The following is an 8107-nucleotide window of genomic DNA, read 5'->3' as shown; positions in this document are numbered from 1 at the left end:
AGTCCTGCTTTTCTCTCCTGACTGACCTGGTGCTTCCCCATGTGGCCCTGTGTTGCATGGTGTCCCATTTTGTTGGGATTGTGTGACTAGTAATCTTTCCATGGCTTTAATCTCTCTGTGTCATCACTCAGTCACCTTTATAAATTAAGACCCAGGGACTAATCATTTGATGCAAACAAGCAGAGTGACACATTAATCAACAGAGGGGCCTGCGTCTCAACTTCTCTTGGCTCACGAACTGCCTCTACTGAACAGCGAGCTCTGCCTGGGAGGGAACTGCTGGCTCTGGAGCCCTTGTGCTTTGGCCCTCACTGCCTGCTGCTGTGTCAGCCTTGTCCTGCCACGGTTTTCCAACCTAAACTGTGACAAGACAGTGACCCAGATTCTTGCTTAGTGTTGGTAGTGAGACAGGGGATACGAGCAGTCCCCAGTGACACCTTATTGGTGACAGTATGTCCTACCAGGTGAGAAATCATGGGGCATCTAGGGCTAATCAGCATAGGCCGAAAGAGGCACAGTGAAGGCTTCTTGGAAAGGGAGGCAAAGAGTGTTCCCCTCAGAGTGCATTGAGGGCACTGAGACTGATCCACTGGCCTGGCAACCCCATTAGACCCACACCAGGGGCCACCATGGAGGGCTGAGGAGCTGGGCAGTGAGCCCCAGGCAGTGCTCCTTAAAGGGACAATTCTTTTATTCTGATGGGCAAACAAGTCTGAGGTAAATAAGGTCCCACGTTGATAGGCCATCAGAAGTGTCATTGACTCTCTGTCCCCTGAGCATTGCAACCCTCGACACATACTCACCCATTTAATTCCAAGTTTGTATAGGCCCATCCCACTGGTCAGTAGCTAGATGTACACCACTCCACATGGCTTTTGGAACCACGATGGTTTCCAAAAAGTTTAAATGCTGGTTCAAAAGCACATCGCTCTGTTGCTTGCTTTTAGTGTCACAATTCACTCCCAGACACAGTAGGAGAGAGCGGATCCCGTCCATGGAGACCATGGCTTAATTTTTAATGAAAAAGGAAAAGGAGAAAGAATGTTTTGTTCTTGCTTCCCCTAAGACACATGAGGAGGGTTCTCAGAGCATGTGAGGTTGTAAAGGTTCTGGTCAGTGCACTCGGGCACTCTTGAGTGCCGCTCTGTCAACGTGCTAAGAGCATCGTCCTGAAAACCAAGTTATCACAGAATCAGGATTCCACCACATTGTTCTCTTGGATGCAACCCCTAGACCCTCTGAGGTTAACAGGGACCCCCTAGAAAGGGAGGCCACTGCTCACAGTAGGGGCACCCAGGGCCACAAGGAGCTTATCAGCAAAACACCAAAAAAAGGGAAAAAATGGTCATCTCAGGATCAGACAGGAGACCAAAGGAAAGAAAGAAATCTAAAAAGGCTGTGGATTTAGGTGACTACAAGCAGCCCTTCTACCCCAAAAGGAAACTTGAACTTTTATGTGTGGAGTAAATGCCAGGGATAGCAAACATTAACGCTGGTCTTATATTACTTATTGATTTAAAAACAACAATGACAAATAAACCCCTACATACTGGGTAGTAAAACAAAGGTTAACTACATAAATTATATATATATGTGTGTGTGTGTTTATATAATTCATGTAAGTATATGTGTATTTTAATATAGGTACATAATAAATAAATCATTAAATTGTATACAATCATATAGTAAAAGATCCATTTGACAAACTTTAAATCAAAAATGTATATATTAAAATGTATATTCTAATAACATATAATAAGTTATATACAATTCTGGTATATGTAAGAAATATGTGACTAAATTTATATAGTAAATAATGCATATAACAAATAGACAAAAAGTGCACGATTGGCTCTCATGCCTCTACAACATGATTTGTAAATTAACTTAACATTTGCTAAAACACACTATTTGAAAACCTTCATAGACTCAATCAATATTGCCCTAAAATTGCACTTATATCTTGGGATTCCACTACATTTAAACATTATACTCCCCTATAATTTTTTAAATGTAACTAAAACACAGAGGAAAGAACTATGCTGCACTTTAATTGCAGCTGTGCTTAAATTTCCCATAGTCATAGTTCCCATTTCCCTAAATTATGCCATCATGGACATTGATGCAGTGATACAATAATAAACTTAAGTTAAGGTAAGTCTTTGACACTAATTGTCTTCATAAAACAGGACCCCCAGGGACTCCTCATTAAAATAGTTACTATGTCCCAATGTGAGTTGAAACAGGGGCTTCAAGGTTTAAAACTTGCTGTACAAACCTAGTTAATAAAGAGGGGATTATCTCCACTCCTCCCTTGAATAACCCAATTTTGGGTGTTCTTAAAACTGAAATACGCAATAAGTAAATAAACAATCCATCTCTTGGCTACCTGAGGAAACCTTGGGATTAACGGAATAAACAGCAGTGAGAGTTGTGGACTGTGTGGATGGCACTGCTGACCGTCATACGTGATGGAGCACAGTGGAAAGTTACTGCTTTCCGTCTCTCAACCAGGACGTCCCTAATACAAAACAAGACTCCAAAAAACAATACACTTGGCCAGACTTCAGGCAGTCATCTTGGCTCTCGATGCCCTGGCCAACAAGGGCCCCATCTTAACGTTTGTTATGAATTGTTGAGCCATTGCCTAAAAATTGTCCAGTCAGAGCCAAAAACTCTTGGACTCTCTTGTCTCACAGATAATGAAATTATAAATCAAAATTACACATCTCTACATATACTGAGGCCACAGTACAAGGCCTTGTCAGGACACTCCTTATTCACTTCAGAATTACAGAAATTACCAATAGTAAGCAAGGCACACATTTCACTCTTCAGAATACACAATACTAGGCTTTTGGAAACGGCATTCAATAAAACTTTCATGTTCCTGATGGATCCCAGACAGCCAGTTTACCTGGGAGACACAGGGATCTCCTCAAACAATCCTCTAGATTTCAGTCCGACCAATGGGCCCCTAAGCGCCCCCATTGATACCTTACATAACCATAGTACGTTCTCAAAACCAGGACATTGAAATCACTGCGATACTATTAACTCAGTTACCTTATCTGGATTTCACCCATTGTTACTTGCACTTTGTGTGTGTGTGGGGGGGGGGGGATAATATATTTATCTGGGTAATATATGAATAATAAAGTTCTATGACATTTTATCACGTGTACAGGTTCAAGTAACTATTCCCACAATCAGGATACAGAAGTGTTCCATCACCACAAAGAAACCCCGTCATGTTAGCCCCCCCAACCCCTGACAGTATGTTGTGATGCAAGGAACTGATAAATTTAAAAATAACAGTAGGGGCTGGCCCTGTGGCCAAGTGGTTAAGTTCGCATACTCCGCTTTGGCGGTCTGGGGTTCACCAGTTCAGATCCCAGGTACAGACCTAGCACTGCTCATCAAGCCGTGCTGTGGCAGCGCCCCACAGGGAAGAACTGGAATGACTTACAACTAGGATATACAGCTATGCACTGGGGCTTTGGGGAGAAAAAAGGAGAGGAAGATTGGCAACAGATGTTAGCTCAAGGCCAATCTTCCTCACCAAAAAAAAAAAGTAAATAAATAAAAATAATAATTATTTCGTTTTTAAAATACCTGTGAAGGTCTACACATACAATCTCTTGGCTTGGTTGATGGGTACAAGTTTATTGTGCTTTAACTTTCTGTACACACTTTTATCTAATTTTCTCTATTTCCAATTTTTTTACAGAAAAAGCAAAAAGTGCAGAATAGAAATCATAACTATTACAGTGATAGAAATTAATCTAATATATTAAGAATCACAATAAAAACTAGATTGATTTACAAATTAAAAGACATTTTAGGATTGGATTTTTTTCTTTTGGATCCAGCTACATCCTATTTACAAGAAACACATTTAAAACTTAAGTGCAGTCATGCATTTCATAACAACATTTCAGTCAATGACAAACCACACGTATGATGGTGGTCCCATAAGATTAGTACCATGTTAGCCCAGGTGTGTACTAGGCTGCACCATCTAGGTTTGTGTAAGTGCACTCTATGATGTTCACACAACGACAAAGTCACCTAACAACGCATTTCTCCGAACACGTCCCCAGGTGAAGTGACACCTGACTGTCCACAGAGGGTTTAAATGAGAAGGCTGGAGAAATACAACACACAAATACCAACAAAAGAAAACTACTGTGGCTTTATTAATATTAAACAAGACAGCCCTTCTAAAAAGGTTTTCTCCTTACTGTCTCCAATTTCTCCCCTAGTTTCTCCTGAACCCATTTCAATCAGGCTTTTGTGGACAGTAGGTCCCAGAATCAGCTTCGACAAGGTCCTCAATGACTTCCATTGACATTTTGATATTTATTGTCAAACACAGGCAGAAGGAAGGGCGAAGGGCCGAGGAGGACTGGGTAGGGAGAATCTCAGACCTCAGTGCCATCTAGCCGGGTTTGGGCTGAGCCACAGCCATCACCAGAGAAGGCTCATGACCCACAGGCAGGGCTTGCACCGTGACTCCCGCCATGCTTAGTCACTGCTAGGAGGAGTCTTAGCACAATCCCAGGAGTAGGTGCTGGGAGGGGCAGCAACCAGGACCTCCACAGCCAGCTAAGCCCCCTCGCTGGATATGGAGGGTGGGTTCTCATGGTCACCACTCAGCTGGGAATAATAAAAATTTCTTGAGGGGCTGGCCTGGTGGCGTAGTGGTTGGGTCCATGTGCTCTACTTTGGCGGCCTGGAGTTCATGAGTTTGCATCCCGGGCACAGACTCACACACCGCTCCCCAAGCTATGGCAGCGTCCCATATATAAAATAGAGTAAGACTGGCACACATGTCAGCTCAGGGACAATATTTCTCACCAAAAAAAATTCTTGAGAGTAATAAAAAAATTCCTAATAGCTCCTTCCTGTGAAACTACAATGAAGACTTTTTTTTTTTAAGAATATTTCTTTTTCTCATGTAACACAAGTCTAGAAATAAGCAGCTCAGAGCTGATTCAGCCACTCAAAGAAACCCCTTGGGTGCAAGGAGCCTTGCTTTTGGCTGCACCATCTTTGCCTTTGGCTTCTGCCTAATGGCCACAAGATAATCTCCTTCCAACTGGAGGCACTGTATTCAGTTTCTAGGCAGAAAAAAGGAAGGACTAAGAGCAAAAAGTGAAGATGACAAGGGGACTGTCCCCTTTCCAAGAGCTTTCCCAGAAGCCACACCCTGACTCTGCCTACCTGTCATGGCCAGGGCTGTGGGACATGACCACCTTTTCAAGAAAGACTAAGAAAGAGAGCTAGGGTTTTTTCAAACAGTAAACATTAACAAGTTGAGCAAAATCTAGGTTCTGAGAGTAAGAAAAATGAGGAGAATGGATACAGAGGCAGCCAGCAGTGTCTGCTACACTGGGCCAGAGAGAAAGTCCCCCAAAATGCCAAAGAATCCATATTCTACAGATCCCCAACTCTGACCACAAAGCAACTAGACTAGAAATGAACAACACGGGCCAGCCCGGTGGTGTACTGGTTAAGTTCACACACTCCACTTCAGTAGCCCAGGGTTCACAGGTTTGGATCCCAGGCGCAGACCTATAAACCATTCATCAGGCCATGCTGTGGTGATGTCCCACATACAAAAGAGAGGAAGATTGGCACAGATGTTAGCTCAGGGCCAATCTTCCTCAGGCAAGAAACCAAAAATTTCATGAGCACATTAACGATATTTAGATTATAAAGGAAAATGTCTATCGGGAGACAATTTTCCATGGGTAGCTCACGTTTCCACATGTCTTACTCTGTTTTGGACTGTCTCTTCAAGGATGTTTATATAGCAAACATCCTGAGAGCTGAGGGCAGGTTTGTTTGCTGTCCAGTGTAATAAAGACAGTCTCCCTCAGGGGCAAAGATTGGCAGATGTGTTTGCAGCTCCTTAGAAAATCCTGGGGCTCCTTGGCTGTGACACAAACCCACTGCATGTGCAGCGGCCTCCTAGGCTGGTTCGCATCACCTCGGTGGGATTTGGAAGTCGAGGGGAACTGACACGAACATGAAGCTTCTGCTTCCTGCTGTGCTGTAATAAAGTCCTGGGTCTCTGACCCAGAAGTCTGCTGTCTTTGGGCAAAATCCATGAAACTGGCAGGCTAACTTGTTAGCTTCTAAGAAGGGAAAAATCTCAGATCTTTCAGTTCCTGACAATGTCCTTGTTCTCAGGATAAATGCTACAGAAAGGTGCTAAATACTAAAGAAGTTGGGATAAATGCTTAAGCTGTCTCATGTCTGTAATGGCTCATCCATAAAGGAAAATTATACATAAGCAAAGAAAGATATAAAAGATAATGGGCAACTGATGAATCCAGGTGGAGGCATGAGTTTGGGGGAATTTCCCCAACTAATTTTTATGAGGCTAGCATATTCTTGAAACAACAACAATAAAAAAACACCATGAGTGAGGAAAAATGCAGGCTAATCTCACTCAAAGATGCAAAAATCCTATCATTTTGGCAAACTAGGAATGATGATGAATAGGTATGTGATGGTTAAGTTATCCAGGAATGCAAGGCTAATTTCACGGTGGAAAATCAATTAAAGTAATTAACCACATAAATACGTCAAAAAAGAAAAGTTACACATATTCATTCATTCATTCATTCAACAAATACTTATTGAATGCCTATGCTGGGTTCCTGCGATTATTCTAAGGGTTTTGAAATACATCAGTGAACAAACAGTATCGTCTCAGGAGATGCAGAACAAACATATGATAAAATTCAACATCTGTCCATGAGGAAGAACACCCACACCCAAGGCAAAGAAGGACACTTTGTTATCCTGATAAAGTTATCTACAAAACCGTTACAGCGGACAGCAAACAGAAAGATGAAATATGAAAACAGTGCCCCTGAAGATCAGGAAGACAGCAAGAGTGCCTAACATCACTTCTAGGTGTCCCAGCCAGGGACAGAGCCAACAAAAGTGTAAGAAAGGTATAAGGATTTAAAAAGAGCAAATGAAATCTGTCTGTATTTGTAGATACGATTATTTGTAGAAAAACCCCAAAGACCAGTGTATTCTAATACACATCAGTTATTACAATAAGAGTGTAGCAAGTTTGCTACAAGCCAGACACCATACACAAAGAGGATCATCTATAAAGACCAGCAAGACACAAATGTTGGCATCACCCACATAGGCAGAAACCTTTACCCAACTAAAAGAATTATTAGCCTTTTGTCTTTTGTCTCCTAGCCTAGATAAAATCAAGAGTTAGGGGTCGCTGACGCATGTTCAGTCTTTTGGAAACAGGAAAATCGATCAAGGAGGAAGAAAATTCAGACATTACTGGGCACTTAGATCACCCACCTGGAGACAGATGTCTGGAGAAACTGTGTTCCTAGAATAATTTTGTGCAAGACTTGCATGCCCGCTCCCTTATAAAACTGCTCTGTGACTTTTGTCCTGGGAAGATGGGCTTCGAGGACACTAGTCCACCATCTTCCGTCTTTGCTTGCAAAAACGAATAAACCCTCTCTATTCCACCGACATGCCTCTGGACTTATTGGCTGGTCTTACAGCAAGCAGAACGAGCCTGCTGTTTGCTAACAACTATACCTCTAGTCCTTCTCCACAAACCTTACACCCTGATTTAGTCTCAAGTATCCAAAGCCTATGACAGAAAACCATTCAATGTCTCAAAAAGTCCAAAAGGACTTCTAAAGAACGCAAGGAAAAGAGCCAAATTAGAAAGTGCAGCATTGAAACTACTGAGAAAAGGGAGGAAGACTCTGAAAGAGAAGATGACATTGCCAAGCTAAACACCCCACTTGAAGCCCAATGATGGAGGTGAAGAGTGTCGTACTCTTCAGATCCCACAAAAAGGACTCAACGATAATTGAACTCCCACACTACCAGAGAAAATATATTGCTATTATCCCCTACAAGGAACGCCAAAATTCTAACGATTTCAAAGCTGGGTATTATGAATATATCCTCCCACGATGGAGACTGGAGTTGGATTGATCAAAATGAATACACAATGGAAGCTGCTTTTCTAACAGCTTTGGTGGGGCATAATTTACATACCATGAAACTCACCCATTTTAAATGTACAAGTCAAATGATT

Source organism: Equus caballus, chromosome 7 (assembly GCF_041296265.1).
Source record: "Equus caballus isolate H_3958 breed thoroughbred chromosome 7, TB-T2T, whole genome shotgun sequence".
In the NCBI taxonomy this organism is placed as follows: Eukaryota; Metazoa; Chordata; class Mammalia; order Perissodactyla; family Equidae; genus Equus; species Equus caballus.
This window is presented reverse-complemented; position numbering follows the sequence as displayed.